Source organism: Rattus norvegicus, chromosome 4 (genome assembly GCF_036323735.1).
Source record: "Rattus norvegicus strain BN/NHsdMcwi chromosome 4, GRCr8, whole genome shotgun sequence".
In the NCBI taxonomy this organism is placed as follows: domain Eukaryota; kingdom Metazoa; phylum Chordata; class Mammalia; order Rodentia; family Muridae; genus Rattus; species Rattus norvegicus.
In genome coordinates, this window is record NC_086022.1 from 51,200,059 (window position 1) to 51,215,776 (window position 15,718).

General features: G+C 41.0%; 1 protein-coding gene and 1 pseudogene across 1 annotated transcript in view; one reads left to right on the forward strand and one right to left on the reverse strand.

Annotated features, from left to right (window-relative positions):
- The window catches only part of LOC134486690 (tubulin beta chain-like), a 61,136-nt pseudogene extending 48,918 nt beyond the window's left edge, over window positions 1-12,218 (reverse strand).
- The window catches only part of Kcnd2 (potassium voltage-gated channel subfamily D member 2), a 501,946-nt gene that overhangs the window by 458,464 nt on the left and 27,764 nt on the right, over window positions 1-15,718 (forward strand). The gene's annotated exons all lie outside the window — the stretch shown is intronic.

Genomic DNA, 15,718 nt, shown 5'->3' on the forward strand with positions numbered 1-15,718 from the left:
ACAATGACAGAAATGCCAAGACATCCATAAAATAATGTTTCTATAAATTGATTGACATACACCTATAATACTTTCCTCCATTCTGTGCTGTAAGCTTGATTCTTTATAGATAGCGACAATATTCACATTGTGAATATTTTACAGCAAGAAGAGAAAGACAAATTCGTGTTGCTCTACAGCACATTTGACCAAAGTGTGTTCGCATTTAACTAACAGCTACAATGTGTAGAAGAGAGTTTCAGTGCCCACAGGACAATTGCAGTTCATTTTCTAAAAGGAAAAGAATTTTTATCAATTCTACTTTGTGACTTCTATAAAATACATATCCTACTATGTAGAGTACTTTACCATCAATTCTGCCCCTGGCAGGAGTGAACTTCTCTTTCAATTTGTCATCAATTACAACTGAATCTTTTTCTTGCTAGTTTACGTAATAGATACGCAGACAAATTATCCATGGCCTAGCTCAGCCTAGTCTGAATATTTGGCAAACTTTCCATTCCAATACAAGGTAATTAAGATAGGGGTATGAGTGCATGCGTGTGTGTGTGTGTGTGTGTGTGTGTGTGTGTGTGTGTGTGTGTGTGAAAATCACAGTTCCTCTTTGTCTCAAGAACAGAAAAACTGGAAGAGCAGATAATAGGTAATATATGAAATCCTGGAAATAATTTCTGTACCGCGGCACGTACAGTCCCAAGAATTTAAATGTAGCCCTGTAAACTCAAACCAACCATAGGCCTAGCTCATCTCTTTAACCCAGTCACAAAATTCTTCCCAACAACAATACCAGAAAGAATGGAAGTTAAATTTGAAAGAAAAATGGGGGGGGGGACTACAGTTACTACAATATTTTACTTTAGTAGTATCATAGCTATCAAACTGAAAGAAACCAGAATCACATGGGCAACAGCTCTTTATGAATGCATGTGTGGAGTTACTGATTATGTAAGTTGATGTGGGAAGGCCCATCTTAATTGCAGGAGGGACCATTCCCTAGATAAGGGATCCTGGACTGTATACATGGAGAAGAGGAACTAAGCTCCAGTTTTCTTTGTTCTCTTTCCATCTTGACTGAAGGCTAAAACAGCTGCTTTTAGCCTTGGCTTCCCACCCTCTACCAAAAAGGACTGTGCCTTGAATATGAAGCTTGAATAAACTCTTTCACCCAAGTGGCTTTTGTCTGAATATTTTGCCACTGTAACAATAAAATTAAGAAATTAAGAAAGGGAAGCATGTGTGTGGAAACATTTGGAGCCCATTCTTGTTAGAGTAACTGAGAAGTTGTGGCAGGTCATGTACCCAGGATGCACTGAGGGATGAAATGCCAGGCTGAAGGAAAGGAACATTGTTCCTGAGAAGTGGCTTGAGATCTCTCAGTGGGGAAGAAAAGAGGCTGCAAGAGAACTACAGACAAGGTAGTGAAGGGAATAGCAATAACCAGCTTCACCCCTTCCAAGAGTTCTCCTACGGGTCATGTGCACTTGGGAGTAGTTCCTGGGAGCCTCTGTCTACTTCAGCAGAAGGTTGCTATGCTACCCTCAGAAAATGGAAGCTCAGGATGAGCCCAGGACTTGTTTCAGATGTAGGAGGCTTGCGATGGGTATTCATTCCGAGAGAGGAAGGAAAGGAAATTAGAGAGACAGGGACAGAGACAGAGATAGAGACAGAAACATTTTCCCTTTTGCGGTAGTCCTTAAAACCAGTAGCAAATAAAATGAAACATCAGAAGGAAACACTTTCACCAGCTTTCTTTAATTGAAATGCTATTGTGCCCAAGGGTAGGCATGAATATAGTTGAGCCAAATGACCATGAATTACAGACTTCCTGGGGAAACTGATACACATACATGAGAAAGAACTATTCAAGCACAGAGAATTCATACATAAGAATTGCGTTGTGTCCAATAGGTCAAGTAAATACCAGTAAGTGACTGACTATATTGATAATGGACATTTTACAAATTGATTAATGAGGATTAGACTGTGATTCATCCTGCTGTCACATCAGGATGCAAGCCATCTTCCACTCACTGTCACTGTGGTTGAGCCTGACCAAACATGTCCCATATAAACACCACCTCACAGGTGGCTTGTCAAACACCTTTTGAGATATCTTTCCTTCCTTGCTCACTTTCCAGCTACCCTTTCCCATCTTCAATGTCTTGGTGTACGAATTTCACTACAAAAACTGAATTGGATCTTAGAAATATCCCCCAGATCTCTTTTTGAAAGCACCTTAATCTTTCTCGATAGCATGCACCATGATGTTTATCTTTGTGGGGTTTTTTGTTGATTGGCTTAGTTTCTGTCTTCCCTTCTGTATGAAGGTCTGTCTTGTCCTTCACTACACACTGTATTCCCAATGGCCAACAGATTGATTAAGTAAGGAAATGATGAAAAGTTAAGGTTCAGAGAGATTAATTCAGTATGTGATTGAGTGATAAGTTATCATTTAAATCTAACTCTCCATGCATTCCATTCTTGGAATCACCCACTGTGTTGCCCATTCCATGATAGGTAGAACATTTAACTGCCAAGACCCATCACTAATGTAAAACATGAGGTTCTGTCCTGTGGCCTTACGGTGCAGTTGGGCACAGGACACCAAGAGGTCACTACTACTTCAAGAGCCACTACGATGTATAAATACCTGATAATGGGAGAGAAAGAGAAGCAGGACACTGTGAGCACTGTGAAGAGAAGGGTAGAGAGGAGTAGACCTGCTCTGCCATCTCAGACCATGGTGAAGTCCCAGCCTGTGCTGCTGCTGAGGGCTCTGCACTGCTCTGTGGCTATACAGTGGTAGGGGTCCTTGTCAATGCCTGTGGCCCTTGTTATCACCAAAGACCATGTGGATGTCTCTGGTCTGGGCTACCACTTGGGACCCATATTGATACCTAAGGACTGCATAGAGCTGGTTCCACCCCTCACATGCTACAGCACTTGAGAAATCGGGACCTGCACCTCATCTCAACACCACAGTAGAGATGACTTGAATGTGGTGTTGGAGCAGGTGAGCAGCCTCCAGGGTCATGAGAACTACCAGGTGACCCCACCCTTTGCCAACTTCTGCACTGAGTGTCCTATCAGGGGAAGCTGACCCTGGTGCTATGGGTGCAAGAAAGCTGTCAAGCTGACGAACTCAGTTACACCCTAGCCCAGATCCAGGGATTTGAGTTGGCTCACCTCAACATCTATTTTATCTATGAACTAGAATGCGGGAAGGGGCTGATCCTGCAGATTCAAAACTGCAGGATCTCCATGACACAGGGCAACAGGGTATCTGAATAGAGTCCTGGTGAGGATCCAGTATTGATATCATAACAGAAGCCAGAGATTTCAAACCAGACCAATGACTCATTTGCAATGAAAATTTGCAGGTAAAAATGTTAGGACAAAAGGGTATACTGTAGGGCACACACTATGACTTCAGCTTCCACAACAAGTTTTTTTTTCTTTCGATGGGGAGGCTGTAAGGGCAGAGGGCAGGTAGAAGGAAATGAGATAGATAAGTGGGACTGGTGTGAGTGATGTGTTATTCATAAAGTATCAAGAGCAGGGAAATATCATAGAAGTTATCTACACAATTCTTCCACCTTTCTTCTATTTTCCTTCCACCTGTCATTTTATATTGGTAGCATAAGATATTTAAGAAATAAACTAAACCTCAAATCATGACCATCAATTTTGCCATTCATCTTTGCTACCTTTACATCTGTGAATGAGAACATTATCTGCCGAATTACACAGCTCACACTGGATAACTAGTATATAATGTTTGTATCACATCTACACTCAGATGCTGTACAACACTCTTCACTATGCATCATAGGAGCCTTCTCTGTCTTCTAGATGAGCACATGAACAAAGGGAAGTTGAAAAGGCAAACAACTGAGGCTTGCCTGGTTTTCTCTTTCTCTGTTTCTGTGTGGACGGCTGATATGGGAAGTAACAGAACTGAAGAAGAGTGTAGAACAGGTTCTTTGGTTGTTTTGGGTTCTTACAATCAATATCATCCTTTCTTTTGATTTGGTTCCAATCTTGTTTTTTTTTATTTATTGGATTTTTTTAAACCTAGATTTCAAATGTTATCCCCTTTCCCAGTTTCCCATCCATAAACTTCCATCCCATTCCCCTCCCACTTCTTCTATGAGGGTGTTCCCCTACCCACTCACCCACCCCTTCCTGCCTTCCTGCTATGACATTACTCTACACTCAGGGGTTGAGCCTAATCAGAACTCAGGGCTTCCCTTCCCATTAATGCCAGACAAGGCCATCCTCTGCTACAAATGCAGCTGGAGCCATGGGTCCTTCCATGTATATTCTTTAGTTGGTTTAGTCCCCAAGAGCTCTGAGGGGTCTGGTTGGTTGATAGTGTTGTTCTTCCTATGGGGTTGCAAACCCCTTCAGCTCCTTCAGTCCTTTCCCTAACTCCTCTATTAGGCTTTCCCTGCTCAGTCTGATGGTTAGCTGCAAGCATCCACATCTGTATCAGTAAGGCTCTGGCAGAGCCTCTCAGGAGACATCCATATCAGGCTCCTGTCAGTAAGCACTTCTTGACATCAGCAATAGTGACTGGGTTTGGTGGCTGCATATGGAATGTATCCCCAAGGTGGGGCAGTCTCTGGATGGCCTTTCCTTCAATCTCTACTCTTTGTCTCTGTATTTCCTTTAGACAATTCTGAGTAAAAATTTTATGAAGGGTGGGTGGCCCCTCAACCCAGGGCTGTGTCTAACCTCTGGATATGGCCTCTACAGGTTCTCTCTCCCCTTTGTGGAGTATTTCAGCTAATGACATCCCAGTCAGATCCTAGTAGCCTCTTGCTTTTCTGGCATCTAGGACTTAATGGTGGCTATCACTAGTTCCCCATCTTTTTTTTTTTTCGGAGCTGGGGACCGAACCCAGGGCCTTGCGCTTCCTAGGCAAGCGCTCTACCACTGAGCTAAATCCCCAACCCCCTGGTTCCCCATCTTTTATTGCTATATACCTCTGTTCAAGTTCCTGCACATCTCGACGGTCTCCTCCCACACCTAATCCTGCCCCCCTTTTCCTCTGCCCCTTCGCTCTTCTTCCCAAGTACCTCCCACCTTCAACATCTTGTGATTATTTTCCCCCCTCTAAGTAGGACTGAAGCACCCACACTTTAGTTTTCCTTCTTGGCCTTCATATGGTCTATAAGTTGTATCATGGGTATTCAGAGCTTTTTTTCCTAATATCCACATACCAGTGAGTACATACCATGTGTGTTCTTTTGTGACTAGTTTACCTCACCCAGAATGATATTTTCTAGTTCCTTCCATTTGCCTAATGATGTCATGAAGTCATTTTTTTAATAGCTGAGTAGTACTCCAATGTATAAATGTACCACATTGGGGCTGGGGATTTAGCTCAGTGGTAGAGTGCTTACCTAGGAAGCGCAAGGCCCTGGGTTCGGTTCCCAGCTCTGAAAAAAAGAACCAAAAAAAAAAAATGTACCACATTTTCTGTACTTATTCCTCTGTTGAAGGACATCTGGGTTCTTTCCAGCTTCTGGCTATTATAAATAAGGCTGCTATGAACATAGTGGAGCATGTGTCTTTGTTATATGTAGGGGCACCTTTTGGGAATATGCCCAGGAGTGGTATAGTCTGTTTACTAAAGAAAGACAAAGAAGACAAGAAGTTGGAAGGCTGGGGAGGATCTGGGAGAGTTAGGGGATGGTAAACCATAATTACAATATATCACATGAACAAATATTTTCAATTTAAAGCAAAAAAAAAAACGTCTTTAGAACTATCATCTTCTCTAACCCACTATTGACTCCTCTGATGAAGCGGACATATATCACCATCATGCTTAATGAAAAACTGGCTACATTGAGTCACAAAGATGTCTTGGCAAATAGGATGCCATGAGTACAAATGAGCAGCAGAGAATGTGTTTGTTTCCTTCTCCCATTCTGCTAGCACGCAGGATTTGCAAAGAACAAGCTGAAAGATAAAACTCACTAAGCATTCCAAGTCAGTATCAGAATAAGCACAGAGCTCCCAGGAGCCTGTGCAACACACATCATTCCCATGAAGCCGGACACGTTTACGGTATTAGTCTCCTGCAGGTCACTCCTTTGAACTTGGTGATTCTACACCAAACTCCCACAGTAAAGAAACATACTGTATTAAGTTAAAGATACCTGAGTTCACCATACTGTGAGGAAAACAAAGGATGACAAACAGTCTTCAAGTCTCTTCAGATTCCTGTCGTAATGGTAAATGAGACAAGAACACATGTTGGCACACCAGGAATGAGAGATTATTTTTATTTGCAGGCGTTTTTAATTGCCTTTCCATTGACTGAGCTATTAAATATTCAAATCTGAGCAGGGAGCAGGTAATTTACAGCAGCTATATTTTCTCCCTTGTTTCATTATTGAAATCGTTTGAAGGTTGAATTCTGTACTAATGCAATAGTAAATGTATTGGCCAGGAAGATGTGTCCTCGGCCTCTTTGGAGGAAGGGAAGGTTATTCAGAAAGGTTGTAAATCCTTTGTTTGTTGGTTGACTTTGCTTTTCCCTGGAGTTTTTCCTTATATGTTCCCAATTCCAAGGGCTGGCGTTCTAATAAACCCTGAAGAGCAAATGTGTCTTCTTACCTATCACAGCTCAGGGTTATCATTGCCTAAGGATCCATTTCAAAGATTGGTACATAGATTCCACCAAGAAAATGAAGCATGTTTTGATGTCTGTTTGAGAGATGCTAAGACTTATCCTCGTTAAGGCTGAGTAGCTCACACACTCAGAAAATGGCAACACCAGATTTACGTTCACCCAGGGTTGGCAGACTCCTGAATCTTTCCATGACTCTATTCCTAATTAGCTCATTAAATCCAAGGATACAGGAATAACAGTATCGTAGATTTTTACCAAACTAGAGTTGTTAGGCTTTCTGTCCTCTTTCTTGCCATCTTTAATTTACAAATAGTCAGTTTTATTGCGTTTTCATGCGCCCATTTATTTTTTTTTCTACACGGGTTCACACATATTTTTCAAATATCTGCCATGACTTATTTGAAGATATGAAATGCAAAACTATATTCTCTTAAGCTGTGCTACAATAAGAATTGTCTGACATATACAATCAAAATATCTGGGATTGGGTGTTCTATTATTTTTCCACTCGTCTGCTATGTACACAAGCGGTTAAATTAGAAGTGAAAAGGTGGAGCTGTGGGTTGTTTGCAGGACGTCAGGTCCTTAAATCAAAGACACTGATATGAGTGTTTGACCAAAGACTTTATCAACTCTACAGATCCACCCTTACAACGCAGTGCATATTAAGAGCTCTTGGTTTATGGCCACATCATGTCTGCTATGTATCATTTATTTGATGAGGCCAGTATATACAAAGAGGAGCGTCTCCTTTGCAGTGGCTTGCATCGTCTTAACTAAGATTCTTAAAACACTGCAGGGCTTAAAAGCTGTGAAAATGTCATTTTCCACAATTAAGGAGTCCCACGTTAAAAGAAATCATCTTCTCTTCTGAAAATAACCAGAACCAAATAGACCATAGAAAGTCAGGGAAAAGGACCTAAGGGCTACCTGTGATAAGATCAAGTGCAAAAATAGCTTTTCTTGACATTGAGAATTTTATGTAAAGTCTTTTTATTTTGGGAAAAAAAAAACCTTTAAACATCTTTTATGTGTCATAGCAGATATGTTTCTATCTAGCTCATAGAATGTTTCGGTAATAGGTTGGAGTTTGGGGGTTTTTTCGCTGGTTTGTTTTGTTAGAATTCATTATCAGAGCAAAATCAGTTCACACCTCATTTGTGGATATGAGGAAGTGTGGGGTTTATTATAATATGAAAGTACCCCAATATCTGTATTTACAGCTAGAATTATAGTTAGATTTGATTACATTCCAGACGAAATAAGGCAAGTAAACAGATGAATGCATCAACGTCCTCAAGCTAAAGGGGACAGTAAATGAGCTTAACGAAGAATAATCTTTGAAGAACTAGAGTGAATATTCATGTCTCCACACCAGATGGTTCATGACTCAAGTCCTTTCTCTCAATTTAAAAGGTGAAAAGATGTTACCAGACTCGTCCCAAATGTATTATTCTAATTCCATCAACACGCACCTAAAGGACACAGTAGGGCTGGAGAAATGGCTGATAAGGGCACTAGCTGATTTTTCAGAGTCTGGGGTTCAGTTCCCAACACCCACATAGTAACTTACAACACTCTGTAACTCCAGTCCCAGGAGATATGTGACACCCTTGCCTAGTCTCCTTTGTCACTGCACACAGTGCACACACATAAACTTAGGCAAATGTCATACACATGAAATAAAAATAAATTTTAAAAATCTCAAAAAAAATTAAAATCACCAAGGTAGGAATCTATTCCTTCTGGAATTTGAGGTTTAATTTTTATTTGTATTATGTCATTCTTTACAGCTTTTGTGGACTTATTTTGAATTTTTAAACTTCTAAAATGCTGTGTAACTTATTTTATGCATTCGTATTCTTCTTACATTACAAAGTAATATTAGATAAAGAAAACAAGCAAAAGTCTGTAATGAAAAGCGAAAAACACTTTCACCTAAGATAGTAAGTTACATTTGATATTATAATAGAAATGAAGTAAAACAAATAGATTTACCTGAGGTTGGAAGTTCAAAAATCAGCTATAGGTCTCTGAAATGAAGGTCAGCCTAGATTTTCTGAACAGATACAGATTCTGTCTATTACCCTCTTGAAAGATTGGCTGTAACTACAAGATCCAAAATGCCTGGTTCAAGTCTTTTACTCAGCACTTAATAAGAATGTATAATATCTGCATGCATGACCCTATTGACAACAGGATCCAAAGACTACAGACGAACCCCTTTAAGAAGGTGAGGTCATGCCCACTTAGCCCCTCTCATCACTCTTGTTTTTGTCCCTGTAACAACTTAGCTTCTCTAAAATTCTTTTCCCTTTCTGTAAAATAGGGTCAATTTTATTATGCCTATGTGGGGCTAGGAATCTTTTATGAATATGCTTTCTACCTCTAAGGTTTCTATCATAGTGCCCAATAATATTGCTTATTGTTTTGCAAAGAAGGGATAAAATTCAACCTGTTGTAAGTGAGCTACAAGAGCATAGACTTCCTAAATAAGACAGGTTGGAGTAGTCATCCTAATCACCAATGAGGAGGCAAAGGGTGGATAGCCTCACCCCCACATCTTAAAGGGAAGAGAACAGTCTAAGAAAAGTCATGATATTGGAGATGTCCCATGACTAGAGGGAGGGAAAGGAACTGAGCAGGACTGATGGTCCTCTGGCTTCTGGCTTCACGTACTGCCAAGCCAAAGTAACTCTTAAGTGGCTTCAATTAAAATGTCATCAGCTATAAAATGGTAAGCAAGGGGACAACCGCTTAGCATTGCGCAGTCAGTAAAGTCAGAGTTTATTCTGAGCATGTTATATGCAGTTTACAGTTCTAGGCAAATCTACCATGAGAGAGATAGGAACAGGGCCACAGGCTGCCACAGACAGTCCATCCTCAAATAATCATGTTTTTTATGTTATTCTGAAGTTCTGTTGCATCCAGTTTTCCTGAAAGAAGATGAAGTTGCACATGGCCTTGTTTTCATTAAGTTTGCTGTAACTGTCCCAACTATGGGATACGCCCAGTCTTACATGTGAAAGTAAGAACTTCGGATGGTAGGGATTGTGGTGCCTTATTGTTCTTGTCCTGGTTTGACTTTATTCTTTCAGGAATATGGGAAATTCAGACATAGTAAATATAAAAAAGCTTGGCGTTGATGGCAGCTTTCTGATCAGCATTTTCCTCTTTGAAACAATGTGTTTGAAACATAATGAGTAAAAGAAACTTTGGCTCATAGTGGTTGGGTCTATCCTCTATAACATTTAGTTATTATCCCATCTCTAATAATAACGAACACACAACTAATACAAGGAAGTGAAACCCTCACCAAATAATTCTGGATCCTTCAGTCTCCCTTAAAAACTACAACTTATTTTCTTCCTAAACAGCACTTTCTTTCCTGCGTGCTTCTCTTGGAAGGGCACTAATCGTAGAGATTTTAATTTACCAGCTAAAGTTGATTAGATAAAGCTTCCTTTAGATGATAAGGGAGTTTTGACAAAGAAAATAAATTACTGTTTTTATCTGATTATGTGAGTAAAACAAAACTGGATTACACAACACATTGCACTTCATGCCTACAATTTGACCACTACAGTTCAAACGACACAAGCTTAGAAACAGCACAGAGACAACTCGTTTCCAGCATTGTGGAGAACTTGCGCCTTGAGAATTCAGCAATGCCCAGGCACCATGCCTCTGTTTTTATTTTTCCTGCAGATTTTTATTAATCCAGAATTATTGCAGACTGTATCTGGCAGAACAGTGGAATAATGAAATAGAAGACTGGAATAAGGAGTGCAAGTGAAGCAGCCATTGCTGTCCTTCAGGGTTGAGACGATTCTCTCCCTTCATTTTCATATTATACCACATGCCCATTTTTATTAGAAAATGGACTTTGTAAATGAATTACGGCCGGCAAGGTTACTTCTGTTCAGGGTTTGTTTTAAATTGAAAATTGAAAGGGAATCTGAAAGAGCATGTTGTAACTATCATGAGAAGCATCGTACCATACCTCTTACACTGGCGCCAGCACAAGTCCAGATCCGACCACGGCTATATGTCAAGTCGCAGACTGTTCCTCCGATTTCACGTGGAAGGCCAGCATGTAATGGTCTAGGTGTAGCCTCCATTCTCTTGAACACCTTCCAAACGCTTTTTTGACCCATATCACTAATTAGAAAGGAAGGAGTTCAGATTTATATCCATCTCTAATCAATCAAATTAAGAAAACATTCATTTCGTGTCTTTTTTTTTAAATTCACTGATAACCACTACGATAAAGGACAAAGTAAGAAACTCTTCATAAATTCTCCCAGCCTTACCAACAAGCCTAAACACAGTTCCATCCAGGGGGATCTCAGGTTCGGGCTACCAATGGTTTGTCATGCTACACGCTCATTCCAAGCCTCCTACGATCTGTGGGACATTTTAATAAAAAATATTTTTAAAAGAGGAAGGAAAACTGTGTTCACATCTTCTTACCTTTAAAACATAAAGTAATTATTTATTTGCCATATTAATCATAAGTAGTTATGAACAACGTCAGGAAGTCAGATAACACTGCTTTTCTCGGGTTCCATTTCATAGAATCAAAAAAAAAAAAAAGCAAACCTGAAAATGTCTTTCTTTTGACTTCATCACACTAATTTGTTCATGAGGTCCCCTGTCCCCACACAGAGAGACGCTCCATCAATGCCTATTGACATGCCCAGTGTGGGCTGATGCGGAAGGAGAATTAATCCTGTATTGTGTTGTAGTCAAGTTCTATTTAGAAGTTCCTCAGTGAGGATCAATACAGGGTCTCCAAGGCACAATGGCTGGCTCCCTTCGCTCTTGCTAGACAAACAAATGCCTTTTTAAAAGTCAGCCCACGGAAGGGGGACAAAAAGATTTCTCTGGGCACAACCAATCCTGGCTGAAACTTTTAAGAGGCAAAAATCTGGGTTTCTGTGCCCTACCTTCCTCTCTAGCCCCCCTTCCTACCTTTATATTCAACTGATTTCTCCATCGTCTTTTCTTAACTGCCTGCATTCCCCCAGGAGATGCACTTGTGAGTTCAGAGCTTCGTGTGCTGCCACTCTGGGGAATAATGGGATTTTATCGAAGACAAGTGTTCCTGGGAAGAAGGAGTCTCTAACCGCGGACTTTCCGTAATGTAAGAAGGTGTTTGAGACCTGTCGCTGAAAGGGAGGTATCCCAGAAGCATCACTTGGCTTCCTCGTCTACTTCCTCCTGCGACCCTGCTGTTGCTAGGAGCTAGAAGTTACCGGGAAGCCTCTCCACAACAGCGCCCTCCTAGTTACTGCCTAAAATCCTCAATTCTATTTGTCTAATTTCAGTTCAAGTCTTGGTAACTCTTCATGGCATTTCCCAAGACCGAGCAACTCCTAGGGACTTCTGTTTGTCAGTGACTGCGTTTCCTTAATCGTTCCTCATGTTTCTTAGTCATCTACTAGGGGACATTAAGAACACCGAGCTTGTTGTGAATGTGCCTTCCTGCTACTTACCACAGAGTTAGGGGGACAGTACCACTTGGGCCCACCTCCTGCACCAATAGCAAACTACAAAGTAGAGAGCCCATGGCGGCGGCATCTCCTGTAACTTGAAGGCAGAGGAGTCTGGTGATGGTAGGGGAAGAAGAAAGAGAAGAAGGGAAGGAACAGGTGCACTGGATAGATAGCCTTTCTTCTTTCCCTGGGTGTGCATTTCAAGAAGCAGAAAGGCTTTGAAAAGCTACATTTAACAGAGCTGAGGTAATGTTTTAGTGAGAGAGGTCAAGTCCTCCTAGGCCCAGATTAAAGGTGAGTACCACCACGCCTGGAACTGGAACTCGCTTTGCCCCAGGCTGACCTTGAACTTAGAGGTTGGTTCACCTCAGTTGTCAAGGATTAAAAGCGTGTACTACCTTGCCTGGACCTATGCTTTTCATGGCCGCTATGCCTCAAGATTTCCATGTCAAGATCCAGATCAGCCTCAAGATCTGGATGACAGGTGTGTCCTCCATTTCTGGATTATAGTTCATTATAGGTGTATCAAGTTGACAACCAGGAAATCCTATAGGGTTTTATGCTGCAACAATAAAGTTGAATACTTGTGAGAGAAATTGTCCTGTGAAGACTGACCAGTGTGCCATCCTGCCCTCTTTGGAGTGTTCTAAATGAATTTGCCAGGGAGGATTAAATGCTGGTGTTTGCATTTGTGCTAGTTAGTATTCGGCCTGGGGGGGGGAGGATGTTATTTTGTTTTCTTGGTTTGGTTTATGTTCTTTGTTGTTTTGTTTTGTCAACACAAACTAGCATCATCTGGAAAGTTAGGGCCTCAATTGAGAAATTCCCTCCATCAGGTTGGCCTGTATGTGTGTCTTCTTGAGAAATGATTGATATGGGGGGGGGCATTATTACTTTGGACAATGCCACTTCTGGGTAATTGATTTTGGGTCTAACGCCTAATTGAAAAAGCTACAGAGTGAACCAGTAGGCAGCTTTCTTTCCATGGCTTCTACTTCAGTTCCTGCCTCTGATTCCTGCCTTGAGGTCCCACCCTGACTTCCTTAGGTTCGGAGTGTGACATAGAAGTATATGATCAAATAAACCCTTCATTCCTCTACTTGCTTTCTAAAATAGTGTTTATGGTAGAAATAGACATCACACCAGGACACGTCTCTTAAAAAACAATAATTGAGAACCAATTGAGGAGAGGAAAAATGATGTGGTGAAGCCTGGGAAAAAAGCCAGCCATGGAGCATCAGCCTTCAGGGTAAATATCAGAGGTGTAAATGGTTTAATTAACAATTGTTCCCTGTAGAAGTGAGATGGGATAGAGCAAGGCTGGCAAGGAATAGCCTTGGGCGTCCTGAAGGTAGAAGTTAAGAAACGACAGATACTGATATTTAGAGGCCTGAGATAATGGTAGTTCAATTATTTGTTTCTTGTTCTAACTCCTGTTTTGGAGTGGGAGAGCTTTAGGGGTAAACAGAAGAGTCAAGCGCTCAATCTATTATCAGGATCAAAATATTCAGCTGATTTTAAGAACCAGACATATTATTAGAGAAGTGATAGAGAAAGGAAAAGGAGAGGGGAGAAAATTATATTTAAGAAGTGTGTTTGGTTTTAGCGTCTATCAGTTGATATATTTTTCTTCCTGTGTGTGATAGTTCATTAGGTTATGTTCTTCTCTGTATGCAATTGTATTTCTAAAGCCACTTACAATAGTGGGAAGGGATGCACTGTTGTTTCAGACCTGAGCATCTTCTCATAATGAAACACAGCCATCATTGGTCACGTAGCGTTCTTCCTGAGTTTGTGGTGTATTGACAACCTCCTAGGTGTCACCCTACAACTTACAGGTACTTTCATAAGCCCCCATAATATTGGAAGAAGCATCTACTTGTCAAACAGACTTCGAGAATATTCTAGCTATTCACACTAATGACACCCATAATGGAATTGCTGCGTTCCTTCTTGTTCTGAATTTAATGCACACATTACATCCTATGTTCTCACTTTATGGCCATCACCCTCATTGGCAATCTTATAGTCTCCTTTAAGCATAATTTTTAAACTTAAATTTATAAGTAACAGCCAGTCTCTGGCGTGTTTAGCTATATCCTTTCATTGCTATAATAAAAACTAACAACGAACGTAACAACAAGAACAAAAGGCTTCTACATCTGAGAGATGCAAAATGAGCTCATTGTGGAGCTGTGCTCCGTTTCAAAGGCGACTGGGTTCACAGGCATTCACCTGCCTCTGAAATAGGCCTCTAATGTATTACTGATGGAATCCTTGGTGGTTCTGTTCTGAAACAATTTGTTCTAATTAAGAGCCCCTTGCCAACACTGAGTCACCATGAAGCTTGGAAGCCCCCGAGACCAGCTTTCATTACACATTGTGCCCATTTCACACAAGTAGAACATTTTTACAATCATCGGATCCAATTTACATCTTTATAATATTGCTTCCCATCTGGGTGTTGTTGTTTTTTTTTTTTTTTCCTTGCTTGCATTCTACCAAAGCGGATATTTTGATTCCTTGTTCTCACACTCGGGGTGGAAACCTGGAGCCTGCCCTAAAAAAAAAAAAAAAAAAAAAAAAAAAGTTCAGCCTTTTGCTCAATAACGCGGGGTGAGAAGCCAGTGATGTGGTGCTGTTGCCAATGAAGTTCTGTCTCACTGCTGTCGCTCAAATTCTGACAGCTATTCTTCACGTAAATCAGTGCTGCTCAACCTTCAACCTTCGTTCCTCATGTTGTGGTGACCCCCAACCATAAAATTACCTAATTGAAACTCCATATCTGTGACTTCTATACTGTTATGCATCAGGATGTTAAATATCTGATATGCAGGCTACCTAATACGGGCCCTAGAGCGTTCGAGACCCACAGGTTGAAAACCTCTGGTTTAAAGGAAGTGGTGGGAGAACCACCCCTGTGCTTGTAACTCATAGCAGCTGTGGTTACCTCCCTGAGGTAACCACAAGCCAGTCAGCTACCTAGCACAGGCTGTGAAAGGGGATCATGAACCCCCATTCTCTCTAACGAACAATGAACAGTTGGTGGCTTAGGAGTGGGATGGGGGGCAGTCAGTTTTCTTTAAGGGTGTGGCTTCTGGTTGGTTGACCACACCCCGGTGGATGGCTTCACACCCAAAAGGAAATCGCACAGACTGAGGTTGATGGTTTACTGAATTAAAAGGGACGTGAAGTTGGGGTTATATAGGGAACTGGGGCAGAGCTTGGAGGAGTTAAAAGATAAGAGTTGGGATGTATACAGATATGATCAAAAGACATTGTGTGTAATTATCAAAAAATATTTTTAAAATAAAATAAATATGACGTTCCCTTAATGTCTATAGCAGAAACTAGCAAGCTACTCAGGCCAGCCCTGCCTCCACTTGTGTTTGTGTGGGCCAAAAGCTAAGAGTTACTTGTACACTCTCAAGCATTTTTTTAAAATTAAAGAAGTAAATAGTCCATAATACACTAAAATTATAACAAACAAACACACACACACACACACACACACACACACACACACACACACACACACACACACAAAATACCCAATGCCTTTGGATCTGGGTCC